Source organism: Cyanistes caeruleus, chromosome 3 (genome assembly GCF_971803275.1).
Source record: "Cyanistes caeruleus chromosome 3, bCyaCae1.hap1.1, whole genome shotgun sequence".
Taxonomy (NCBI): Eukaryota; Metazoa; Chordata; class Aves; order Passeriformes; family Paridae; genus Cyanistes; species Cyanistes caeruleus.
In genome coordinates, this window is record NC_141703.1 from 8169132 (window position 1) to 8182398 (window position 13267).

The 13267-nt window shown below is 46.6% G+C and overlaps 2 long non-coding RNA genes across 2 annotated transcripts; one reads left to right on the top strand and one right to left on the bottom strand.

Moving 5' to 3' along the window:
• The first annotated feature begins 377 nt into the window (after positions 1 to 377).
• LOC147653923 (uncharacterized) lies at positions 378 to 8782 on the top strand. The gene is made up of 4 exons (XR_015284069.1): positions 378 to 522; positions 986 to 2408; positions 2884 to 3317; positions 5567 to 8782. It is a non-coding gene; the product is annotated as an uncharacterized LOC147653923 (long non-coding RNA).
• On the bottom strand, positions 2709 to 12676 carry LOC147653924 (uncharacterized). The gene is made up of 2 exons (XR_015284070.1): positions 12437 to 12676; positions 2709 to 7008 (listed from the first exon to the last, which is right to left on the bottom strand). It is a non-coding gene; the product is annotated as an uncharacterized LOC147653924 (long non-coding RNA).
• Between the last annotated feature and the right edge of the window lie 591 nt (positions 12677 to 13267).

The following is a 13267-nucleotide window of genomic DNA, read 5'->3' on the forward strand; positions in this document are numbered from 1 at the left end:
GGTTGTGGATGAGGTGAGGACAAATCCAAGAAAGGCCACAGAACAAAATGACTAAGTACTGGAAAATGTGGCTTGAAGTGACAGACTGGAGAAGACACTCCATCTGTTTAGCCTTACAAAGACAAAGTTGATAGGGTGACTTGATCACAGCCTCTAAGTACTGACATGGGGAACAGAAATGTGATAATAGAAGGCTTTTCAATCTAGCTGACGCAACTATAATATGATCCAACTGGAAGTTGGAAGCCAGACAAATTTTGACTACAAATAAGGTGCAGATGTTTAACAGTGAGGGTAATTAACCATTGGAACTAATTACCAAGGACTGTGGGGACTATCACCAACAACTTTAAATCAGGATTAGATTTCCTCCCCCTCCCCTTGCCAAAGATGTGCTCTAGTTCATTCAGGAATGAATTCAGAGATGTCCTTCAGCGTGTGTATTCCTCAAGAGCTCGGGTTAGATTATCAAGCCAGCTTGCTCTGCCTTTGGAATACCCCTGTGATTCACAGGCCCGTGAAGTACGTAGACACCGCACAGAAAACTTGCACCACTTGCCCAAATTGACTCAAGACACTTCATTTCATACCCTGGGCTGTTAAGTAGTAAGGGGACAAATTGGTAAGAGTGGGAGGAGAAGGGTGTGGGCGACAGGATCACAGATCCCCTCCATGCAAGCCTGTGCATTATCTCAGTGATTCAGTTACTTCTTTAAAGACATTAAAAGAATGAAAGAATTAAGACAGCAAATTTAATTTTCTGCCCTCCTAAAAGCCTTGCAGGAGAAATAAGTTTTCAGGAAAGATACTGATAAAGTGATCTTTGTGTTCCTCTTGCTGTGCTGTGCTGAATTTGGCCAGGGCAAGGAGCATCCCAAAATCAGAAGGGGAAGAAATAACCCCTGTCTGGGGAGCAGCAGTGAGCCAAGGCGTGGCTCCTGACCCACCAGTGACAGACCATGAAACTGCCTCCATCTTCTGCCAGGTCTATGCAGGCATTCTGTGTAAGAAAAGAAGGAAACCAGCCATGCTCTGGTGCAGCAGCTGAAGGTGAAGCACAGTGGCTGGCTTGGGAACCTGCGATGGATGGAGATGGATGCCTGGCCTGGACCTGCACAGCCTGTGATGAAACCCCTGTGTGCTCCAGTTCAGGGCAGATGGAGGGGAGGCCAACAAGAAACACAGGGTATAGACAGCCTCTGCCCAGCCATGAAATGGGTAAAATCAAGGAAAAATTGGAGGTGTTTGCAGTTTTGCTGTAGCCGCAATTTTCCCTCCTGACTTGGTGGCAGGGTGCAACTACAGCTGGGGGACAGAGGGACTAGGAGAGGCTCTTAACTTGCAAGCATCATCCTGTCCCAGGTTGGCCCCAATAAATAAAAATAAATAAAAATAAAAAAATTGCAGTGCCTTCTAGAATCTTCTGGGACCTTTCAGAACCTTCCAGGGTTTTCCAGGACCTTCTCCAGCCGTGCTGACGTTGAACAGAGTCGTGGCAGAAATGCAGGAGCGGAGTGGATGTGGCAAACACTCGGTTGCCCCTGCGGTGCCATCCCTCGCATCTCCGGCCGTGCCCTGTGCCGGGGGCAGGCAGGGCTGGGGGGAGGAGGCTCCTCAGCTGCCTGCTCGCACCTGCCGGCGCTCGCAACTGCAATTAGTTGCACCCGCTCCAAGCCAAATTGAGGCCCCTTTCAAACCGCAACTCTGTGCGTTTTGTTTCCAAAGGGAAGTTCGTCTTTTATGTGCATGCAAAATGGATAAAACCCGAGGAACCCTTTTTTTTTTATCCCCCCTCCTCCCTTCTCTCAGTCAGGCAGGGATTTGTTTAAAACGCCCGCTGCTGCGGCGGGGAGATGCCGTGGGTTGGGGTCTGTAGCGATCCTTCTTTTGTGGCACGGGAAGGGTTGGCTTTTTGCAAAGAGCAGGCTCAGAGCGTGACCTGCTCACGGTGACGGGATCCCCGGTGTGGGTGGGCAAGCTGGGCCTTCTGCCCCATTTGGGAAAGCCGTTCCCTTCTCTCTGAGCAATGGAGAGAGGGGGGTGGGTGAGTTTCTGCCGCCGTGGGCAGGAGATGCGCCCCGGAGGCACCGAAAGCCCCTCTGGCAACCAGCGTGGCTAGGAACTGATAAACACCAGGCAGCCTTTCCCTTGTCCTCCATCTCCTTCCCTCCTCCCTTGCTCCTCCGCGTTGTTTCCCGCATCCCGCATCCCGCAGGAGCGGATCCCGCTTCCCGGGGAGGCTGGTCCCCGGCGCCGGGATGGAGGCACAGCCCGCGGCGTGCGGGGGCTCCGGCAGCCACCGCATTAAGAGCATTTACAGGAGAGATAAGGCACAGCGCCGAGCTTCCCTCGGTAATCGTGCCGCACACTATTCGGGGCTGCGCGGGGAATTTCGGCGCAGCTGACAGGTACACAGCGCTGATCCAATTGTCCTTACAGCCGCTATTAGCCAAAATAAGGGGCAACTGGTATTACAACTGATTTCTGGGTAAATGCTTAGCTCCGGTGCTGAATGATCTCTCAGCAATAATCCACACATAATCCTCAATACAGAGACTCTGCTTTAAAGGCAGCTCCATTTTGAGCAGGCCGCAATAATGCATGGGTGTCCTGATTCACAAAATAATGGGAAGGAGGAAATAGGAAAGCCGCTTTCGTTTTACAGAATTTTTTTCTGGGTTGAAAAGAATTAGGGAAGTGTGAGCTCATGTACATATTATTTATTAAGAGAAGATTACCTGCTTGGTAATTATTTCTTTGAGACAATAATTTTAACTACAATGACTGTGTATGACTGTTTCAGGCAGGTCTGATGTATCTAGAAAATAAACAAATGAACAAAAATCTCCTGTAATGACTCAGTTCATGGTCTTTATTCCTCAGAACACTCTCGGTGGCTTAATGTGAGGGAACGAGTGTGCTGATGGTTAACACCTTCTATGATCTCTGCACTTCCTGACATGGAAAGTTGCCTGGTCCAGTGGCACTTCTGCAGCTCCACTAGCAGGGCATTGAAGAGCTCTGCAGTCTTTGGTGCATTGGGTGGTCTCATCACAGCCCCATGAAGTGAAGCAGGCAAACGTGCTGCTCCCAGAGGCACAAATCCCAGAGAGAGGAGCAGGTGATTCTTCCCAAAACCACCTACTCATTTTGGGTGCCTGGTGCTTGCATGAGACTCAGGGCTGTGTTTTCAGAACCTCTTAGCACCCACTCCAGCAGTCATGCCTGGCTATTTATCTCCTTTGAAGAGTGCTCTTCCTACAACTTGATTGCCAGAGAGTGGGCACAGAAGAGTTTGAGTCTGCAACAATTACTCGGTGAGTAATCCTTGGGTAATCCCAGGAGGCTTTACCTGGCTGACTAAGGACTCTTAGCATTTTACCAAATCATTTGATATATCCTCTACAAATATTTTGGCCCTCTGCTTCCACTTGGGCTTCCGAGGGGACTGGAATGGGTTTTGTAATCTCTGGTAAACTTCAATTAAGATCCATAGGACATTTTAACCGATAGGCTCAGCTCTTGTCTACACTATAGAAAAGTGTTGGAAACCATATCTGTTCATCATGAATCACATTCTCCTAGCTATCTGCTACAGATGGGAAAGGAGGCCCTGCCAAACGCTACAGAAAAAAAATATTATTTCTCTGCTAGCAAATTCTGAAAAAGCAAACAACATTTTCATAGTTTGTTTACTCATTTGTTCCTTAAAATAGGCAAAGGAATCTCTGAATCAGAAGAATTTCCATCTCAAAAAACTGCTTTGGCAGCCAGTGGCTTGTAATTTAAGATTAAGCGATTGAATTTCATGCAGCCCTGCTTAAAATTCACTACCCCACACCCCATCACCATACACATAAAAAACCCCACACAACAATCCCTCCACCACCTCCCCCAGCATCTATAAGACCTACTATAAGTAAGTAAAAAAAAGTCCAATCAGCTGGGAGGTCACAAAATGTACTTAATAGAGATGTCTGCGTGACTGCTGGATTTTTCCCCTCGCAGCCTATCAGGCAGTTTCCGTTCGGTTGCAGTGCCAGTGCTGGGCTGACTTCAATCAGGCTGCACAAATCAGCAGAGCAGAAATGCCTCCTTCCCTCCATCACCTGAAGCCAATGCTGATTCATCTCTTCAGGCCCATTCCTCCTGCCCTTTCTCTGAATTCGCCGATTGCTGAATCATTTTTTTTTTTTCCTTTTTTCTTTTCTTCCCCCCTTCCCCTGTGGAGTGTCCTGGCTCTGAATGCAACACGTTTCGTTTTGAGATCTGACTGAAAGGGAATATGGAAATTAATTGGCTCAGGCTGCTCGCTGCCTTTTCCACGTGCCTGTACTATGTAAGAGGTGCTGTGCAATTGCCTTTCCATTGTGGTTCCCCACCAGCCACCTGTCTCCTTGCACACACTGCTCTCAGCCTGGGCTCTGGAGATGGATGTCCCCTTCCTCTCCCTATTGTGCAGGAGGGAGGGCAGCTGGCAGGGCTGTCCTCCTAAGGGCTGGAACTGCCCTGTTTGACTCAAAATAGGCCAGATTTAGTGAATTCTCTGGCTTGTGGTAAATAGCGTGTGACTGGTGCTTTGGCAAGGGCTGCAGAGGGATGTACAGTACACTGTCACTGCTGTTGAAATGCTGATTTTGTTCTGGCTATTGGAAGGAGAGCCCAGCTGAAAGAGCAGGCAGGGGATGTGCTGCCTCCATGGGAGGGTGGTACTGGGACCCTTGCAAGTTGGGATATAAACTCTCTTCATGAGTATGCTCCATCCCACACGTGCTGTCCCATGCTGCTGTGGCTTTTCCAGCTCCATGAGAAAGGCAGTGGTGGGCAGGAAGGAGGTCTCATCTCTGTGTCATGCAAGGGGGAATCCCAAAAGGAACAAGATCTTACAGCCAGCCAGGAGGGCAATGTCAGGCAGGCCAGGAGCACCTATGGCTCAATGGGGATGGCTCAATGACAGAACCACTCTGGGTCTCTAGAAGTACCTCAGCTCTTTCTGGGGGACAACAGGCTCTTCTGAAGGGTGGATGGTACAGAACTGACCCTGACTAAATCCCTTGCTGGAAGGGAAAATCTGAGCTTTAATTGTCAGGAGGACATTGGTCACTTGTGCTGATTGTTTTCTATTTGGAGACATTTCAAGAAGTGGCTTTTGGAGTCCTGAATAAGCTGGTCTAATTTTCCCACCTGTAATAAGCTGGTCTTTAGAAAGATATTGTCTCTACACACAGACTTTGTCTTACCTATGTCCTGTGACCAATGTGGTCACCACAGAACTGCTTTGAGGCTGCTGTGGCATTCTGCAGCAGATCAATGGCACAAACGCTGCAGATGTCTGCAACTGCTCAAAACCAGGAATAAGAATTTTTAGGTAGAGCCATGCTCACCTATGGCATCAGCCCTTGTGTTCTCAGCCAGCAGACTGACGGTATGAGCACCACTAGGTGCTGGTGAGTTGTTTCTATTTTCAGGGTCTTGGGATGACTCAGACTCTGGCACCATTGTAGGTCTGATGCTGCCTGTGATTTCTCTGGCATGCTTCCCATTTTTCTCCTCCATCCTTGTACAGCCTCTTGCCCAAGGAGTCATGGCCTACAAGAAGGACCACTTCCTATTATTAGTACAACAGCCATAAATGAAAGAGCATGCACGTTTGTAATGCAGTACCACTTACAGAGAAGACATGATCTCAGGCACACTGGATGTCAAAACCAAATGAGAAACTTTTCTTCTAGTTTTATCACACCTTTTCCCAGAGCCATTGCTACTTGCATTCTGGAAATTTACAGGATGAAGGATTGTGTCATGATATCTAATTCTAATCTGGAGTGATTTACTGTTAAGTTAAAATCAAGTCTGTACATATCCCCCTCTGAGTGGTTTCTGTGACAGTTTCTATTAACCATAAAAATGTCACTTACTAGGAAGTATCAGCCTTCTTATAGGCTTTGCAATCATCACTACCAGATGCACACTTACTGAATAGAATAAATAATAGTCTTGTACAATTAGCCTAGGATGCAGGACATGTCTGGCTATCTCTCTTGGCTTCAAAGTGAAGTTTTCACAAGCTAACCCATATACCAGGAGATGAGATGTATGTGGATTCTCTGGAGTTCCTCAGAACTTGAAATGTTGTAAAGCCTTAAGGATAAAGCTAGCAGTTTTGGTGCATATCTTTGTGGTTTCAGTCTGTGTAAGCAACTGAAATACCGATCTTACTTCATTCTGATCCAATAAAAAAAAATAAATTGTGTTTATTCTGTCACTTATAATATGTTTTGAAATACTCTTCTGGCTCTGTGGTGTTTCCTGCTGTTGCACAATCACAGTAAAATTTGTAGTATGAGGTTGCACTGTGAACACTTTGTCCCCATCTACCCTTCAATGAAACGACACACAGAGCCCTTCTCGAGCCTGGGGCTGTGGATGGGGGCTGCTGTCTGTGGGATGTGTTAGCAGTGTTGAGACACAGATTTGAGTTAATCTGGTCCTCAGGTATGAGCTGAAATGAGAATTTGGGTTTGTGTCATGTTTGCCAGAGCTCTGAGCCACTGCACTTAAGGTGTCTGCTGTTGGTGGGGAGCTCAAGAAATCAGTCTGGGTACAGAAAATGACACTTAATGGTTTCCCACATTTGAAGCCATATTGTGAGCAGAAGCCATAAAGAAAGTTGTAACTTGGATCTTCATTGCTGTGTTTGCATCTGAGGATTGAAGTCCAGGGGGCTGCAGAGCTGAAGTGGTGGATCTGAACTGCATGAGACACATTACTCTTGCAGCAGCAGAAGCAAGAAGCCTGTTTACATCTGTCTAGAAGAACAAAGTCATATTCTCCTCTTCTATGCACCATTCTGACTACTGAGGTCAGTGAACTTTGACTTGTGTGTCAGTGAAAAAAATTCACTGTGTAGGAGTTTGCAGCTGGCACAACGAACAGAGGGAAATATCAGACACCTCTACAGAGCACCTGGATCCCTTGATGAAGTGAACTTACAGCTCCTGGATAGATCTGAAAGAGGAAGGGGAGAAAGAAAGCATTTGGTCACATTTCGAGAGCAAGGACACTGTATTTGAAAGTAGAAGCTGTGAGAGGGACACGTGCTATGACTTCAAAAAGACATCTGCTCATGCAAGGAGCACCATCGGTGCAGGAGCCGAGTGCTGAGAATGGTGCAAGCAGCAGCTCCCGTACTGTGCTGCTGGGCAGGGCTCGTCAGAGAAGATAAAGTAGGCAGCAGAGGGGTTTAGTTCCTTCTCCCCTCTTTCTCTGCTTTGCAAAGGCTGCTGTGAAAGTGGAAAGGGTTTAAAAATGTCTGGAAGAACGATTTGCAGCTTGTCAAACACGCTCTAGAAGGAGAATATGAAGATCATCCTATCAAACTTCAGAAAAAGAAATCTTGAAGTATGACTTAACCTCAGCACAGGCAGAGGCATCTAGTCTGATGTTAGAAGGCTCTTTGTCTTTTCTCTACCAAACACATATATACTCCAGAATAAAAAGCCCCTGTGTGTCCCTTGCCCATGGAATTTACAAAGATTTATAAATTAAAGTTAGAATTACAGAATATTATACAACATATATTTCTAAATGGTGTTGTCAGAAGGAAAAGTGCCTGTGGGCTGTTTGTGACTGCAGAACCCGTGATGAATACCTAGAATGTTCCTCTCCTGGAAATGCTGTTAATTGTTTTTTCACATGATGAAATTGGTTTGAAGCAATTTCGCTGTCCCTTGAAGTCTTGTGAAAACAGAAAACAGAATATATTAGTACAGGAAAAGATGATGCTCACAGTTGTCTAAGAACTAAAAAGCCATGTGTATTCTTTAAAGTCTGTGGGATGAGGCTGCTTTCTTCACTGCAGTGTTAACACATGCACCTTGGAGACTCTCATCTCAGCCAGCATCTGAGCATGCTCTTGCATTTCATCTGATGGCTCAGGAGCAAAAGCACCAGCTTATATTCAGCAACATGTAGCTCCAAAATCAATGTCAGCTAAGTATTTTCATTGCTAACAAATTAAACATTTTCACAGCTATTATTTGGACTAAAACTTGATAAATAGAATTGGAGGACTCTGATGAAGCTAAATTCTCCAACCTGTGAACCTTCTCCTCTGACTGGGACAGATGAGAGAAAAGAAGAAAGTAGCTTGTGCTACAAGGATGTTTTCATCCTGTATGACGTGGCTCTTGAATGGATGAATGTCACCAGAAAAAAACAAACTGTCTCAGTGAGAACTTTGTATGGAAAGGTCCAAATCAAAAAGTGAGATTTGTAGGCCAAACTGAAGGAATTCTTTGGGTTTCCAAATTTCAGTTCAATGAAAGTTTGGAAATTAGTTGGGCCAGTGACTTTTCCACACTTCAGAATTATAGCAGGAACACAAACACATGCTGTGTACAAAGACACTCTCTGAAAAAAATTAAATGGAGCTGATATATTGGAAAGATGCCAGACTGATATAAATGGGAAACCAAAGACATTCATCTTCAGAGCAGGTATGTCAAAGGTGCTGGCAGCTGAAGCATCTCCACAGAATGGAAAACTCATTGGCCAAGTTTTGTTTTAGCATTTGTGAGGAGAGATCTGGTACCCACAGGATCATCCCAGCTCACTTCATGACTGAAGCTTTACCATTATCATGTAGTAGATTTCCCCATAGCAGATAAAGTGTTGAAATTGGAATAAAGTATTGAAATTGCAGTAGAGACATTACATGAATTTTAACTATGTCATAAACCATACTTTAGATGTCTATAATAATAAAAATGTTTGAGACCCAGATAAGCTAAGATTTTGTCTTTTAAAAAAAAAAAAAATCCCAAGCAACCCAAGGTTGTTCAGTCTCCACTTCTAAAAAAGTCTGTACAAACAGACTTAGCATTGACTTTACATTGACTGATCTATGTTCAGGCCACAGGAGAGAACCAGGAGTTTGCTGGCAAGCTAGAGCACAGCTTTTCCTATGGCAGCTTGTGGAAGGGGGATCCTCATCTGAAGATTCCCATTCACTTCATGGATGTCCTCAGGATCTTGTCTGAGCCCATCTGAGTGTTTGTAGAGCACCTGATGCAAACAGGCCCCGGTCCCACTTCATTTATCAAATGATAAATAAGATGATAATACTATAATTGAAGTCACTCATACAGACAGTAATCACCTCGTGACTCAGTACAACACAGACCTGTGAGGTGGAAGACTGCACTAAGCTTATGCAGAGTTTTCTATCTTGCCCATCAGTTCCTGCACGCTAAATATATTCTGACTCTATGAAGTTTTAAGGTGAGATTTTCTCTGCTTGGGCTAAACCCAAAGTGATTCATTTTTGTAACGCCAGAACAAAACCATTCAGCCACTTTTGAGTTATGTGACACTGAAGACAAGGTATTGATAATGTTGCTATTAACTGCTGAATCAAGACTCACTGATAGCACATATCATAATATTATTTTATTTATCGAGCAAGGAACGGCAATGCAGGGGGAGGTGGAAGACAGGAAACTTCAGAGAGTTTATGCCCTCCAGTGAGCAACACCTGATCCAGAAATCAGGCTCTGGCAATGTGCAGTGAAGGGAAAGTATGCTCGAATTAATGCCTAGGACCTGGCTGATACATACCTCATAGCTAATCTGGTTACGCGGGGTTTATTTCACAGTCGGAAGTTCTTGCGCTGGAAAAGAGTCCTGCTGGGGATTTCTGAGCACACGGCAGAATTAATGAATGAACGAACGCAGCTTGCCAGCCCAGATTTAAATTGCTTACTAGATCAAAATCTGTTCATTTTCTCCGTCCTTATTTCCAGCCTCTCCTTCTTTTATTTATTAATTTACTTGAGGAAACAGATAAAGAGCACAGAATGTGCTGGGGAGGTCATCAAGGCAGCAAATGCTGATACAGGGCTGTTTTCCAAGCTGGGCTCAGCGCTGGCACCAGGCTCTGAGCCAGGGTGCTGGGCAGGGAGGTTCCTGGCAGAGGCTGGTGCTGCCTGTGGGGCTGGGGGTGTGAGGAGCTGTGGCTACACAGCCCCCAGCCCTTACAGCCCAGCTGCCCTCGGCCCCTCCCTGGGCCCCTGCGAGCCTTTCCTGCAGCCCCTGCCAAGAGGACGGCATTAAAGCAGTGAAGCCCCGCTTAGAAAAAGCAAGAAACACAGCCGGGCCGCTTTGCAGGAAAGAGTCACGGTTTTTTCTGTCTTTCGGATCCACGCTGCCTTTGGTATCAGCCAGTTGTCAGGCTTTAATGGGCGCTTGCAAGCGGGATATCTGGAATATTTTGATTGATTTGGCCACTGGGCAGAGCTCCAGCCTGTCGCCTTGACTGCGGTGTTCGTATTTTAATAGGAGTTTTAAGAAGGCTTAGTTAGGGCTGTTTAAGGTAGTCCCCGAGTTTTCCTGCAGACTTTTCAGCTCCGACCGAAAACACAGCGCCAAGGCGAGGCGGCGGCAGGTTTGTGAGAAGGAGAGGGGCCCTATAAACGTGCCACCGTCACTGCCCTCCCAAAATCCCTTTCCGAAGAGCGAATCTCCTCTCGCACCGCGCGGCTCCGTCCGCGTCCCGGAGCGTGGGCTCCTTAAGCGCGTGTTGCGGAGTGTGGCTGCGGGCAGCCTGCGCGCCAGGGGCAGGGCGGCGGCCAAAGGATGGATGTCTGCTCTTCCCCACGGCCCTCCCCAGCCCCTGGCCAGCCCAGGCAGCTCCCTCCGAGCCCCTGCACTGGGATGTGCTGCAGGGAGCCGGCGTTTGGCTGCTCCGAGCTCCAGGCAGCCTGAGACGCCTCCCGGAGTCCGGGCTGCGCTCTCCGGAGCGAAGGGGGAAGGAGACAAATGTGGCTCGTTCAAGGTGAAGGGCAGTGCTGGCATGACGGAAAAGCAGCCTGTGCTCTCTGCCAGAGACTGGAGACCTTCCTGAAGAATCACTGCTCTTCAGTTTTTTTTTTCTATGCTCTTATTTTAGAGCTTTTGGAAAGAAGAGGCTGATTATCAAGAGAGATTCTGCCAACATACCCAGGTATCCTGAGCTGCACTGCCCCTGCTCTTCCTCACTTTCCTCTCCCTGTGCTGCCAGCACAGGCTGAGCAGGGATGGATTGCTCTGCTGCCTGCTGCAGTGCAGTCGTGCAGGCATCTGCTGCTGCAATATTGACCAGCTTTGCCTTCCTCAGCTAGAGACTGCACTGTGAATTACCTCCGGGTCTCCGGAGGTGCAAACCCAGCCTGCAGAGCACTCTGCCTGCTGCTGGCTTAACCCTGCCTGTTTGGACACCAAGCCCTGAGGAGGATGAGGCACTTCTCCTCCACAGCATCCCAAAAGGAGCTGAAGAACTTCAGAATTTAAAATCTGCTTTGAAGGTGTCACAATGGTCACCCCACTTCTGGGGTTGGGCAACTGAAAACCAAACTGGGGAGCAGAACCAAGCTCCCCAACCATAGCCTGGAAGAAATTAAAGCAAGGAAGAAGATTTTAAACCAAGCTCCTCAACCATAGCCTGGAAGAAACTAAAGCAAGGAAGAACATTTTAAACCAAGCTCCCCAACCATAGCCTGGAAGAAATTAAAGCAAGGAAGAACATTTTAAACCAAGCTCCCAAACCATAGCCTGGAAGAAACTAAAGCAAGGAAGAAGATTTTAAAAGGCCCCACAGAGTCCAGCACATCAGCTGTTCAGCTGGAGGTTTTGTCAAGTCTCCTCTGTTGGTGTAAGGCCCTTCAGAACCAACGTGCTGCAGGAAGCTGCCTTCCTTCCTCTCCTTGCCCATGGGCCAGGTGGAGGGGAACACTCTGTGAAGAAGGGAAGCTCAAGGCCTCACTGTGAGCTTGAGCTGCTCTGCTCAGCGTGCCCACACCCACACACCTCTCCAACAGCAACCAGCTGCCCCGAGAGGAGAAGGTGTGATCTTGGCACATTGCATGGATCCATGCAGAAGGATGGGAACACGAGGGTGAATGTCAAGGCTTGAGAATCTATCAAGGTTGAGTAAAGGCTGGCCTGGGTGATGAAATGTTCGTGATGTAGCACATTGATGAAGGAGGAAAGACACAAAAGGCAGCCCATCATAACTTCACCAGCTTGTGCTACCAAGCATCCCTTGAAATGCTAATTAAAACGAGCAGAGGGAGAGGAGCCTGCTAACAGGATCGCAGCCTTGCTTGGATTGAGTAATAAATGTGTAGTAGGCACCCGTGTTTTCCTCTGCATGTGTCTTCCAAGCTGAAAATGTTGCAGTTTTGTGAAACCCACACAGAGTAGGATGAAAACACAGACTAGATAGAGAGGCGAGCTCTAGGCATGAAGCTGGAAGAGAAAAAAAGCCACGCCGCTCTTGCGCAAATAAATAAATAACTGCCCGAAATGAGGGCTAATTAACTTGCAATAAACCAACTTAACCACTTAGGGGCAGCGTTAACACAGAGTTAACATGCAAAACAAACCTGTATTTTCTCACCTGGTTAATTTAATATGCACCGTGAATATTCATGGTGTATGAAATCCTGATACATCAACACACCAAACGATGCAGTCTGTCAAAACCGGGAACGCGTGGCAAGAGGAGGAACTCGGTGGCGGCTCGCACTGCGCTGACTTTGATCACTTACTGTTTCTAAACACATTCATAGAGGAGGTAGGACTCTGCTGCTTTCCCTCTGTCAGGGTCACACAGTGTGTTCTAGACAAAGATTAAAACCTAAAAAAAAGAGATAGAAAAGAGCTTCACTTAAAATAAACATAAAGAAAATCAAACAGAAGAAAGGTGTCTTTGAGAAATGACATGCAGGAGCTGAACCCCCCATTTTATCTCCGTGGCCACATTCAGAGTCACTTTGCTCTCAGACAATACCTTTCTTTCTCTACATTGCATGCAAAAAAGTCCCAGTTCCTTGGATTCCTCTGAAACATTTCATTGCATAAAAAGGAGCTCAGACCTGTTTCAGGAATGTTTACACTTCCAGATCAGAACACGTAAATAAGGAAAAGATGCCTTTTTTTTTTAGTGTGACTCGACTAACTTGAGTTAGCTACATCAGAAAAAACCACAGTAACATATTTCCATTTATTTATTTATTTATTTAATTAATTAATTAATCATCTATTTATTTTTCAAGGGAGCTAGCAGCTTGAATTCAGACTCAGGTACACCTTATCTCAGTATCCTTTTAACCTGAGGTATTAAAAACACAACTTTCCTCCCCCCCCTCTCTCCTTTCCCCCTCCTCCTTCCCTTCAGTAGCATGTTTAGAAGCTCAGGCATGGCTTGCCAGCATCCCAGCCTCACCTC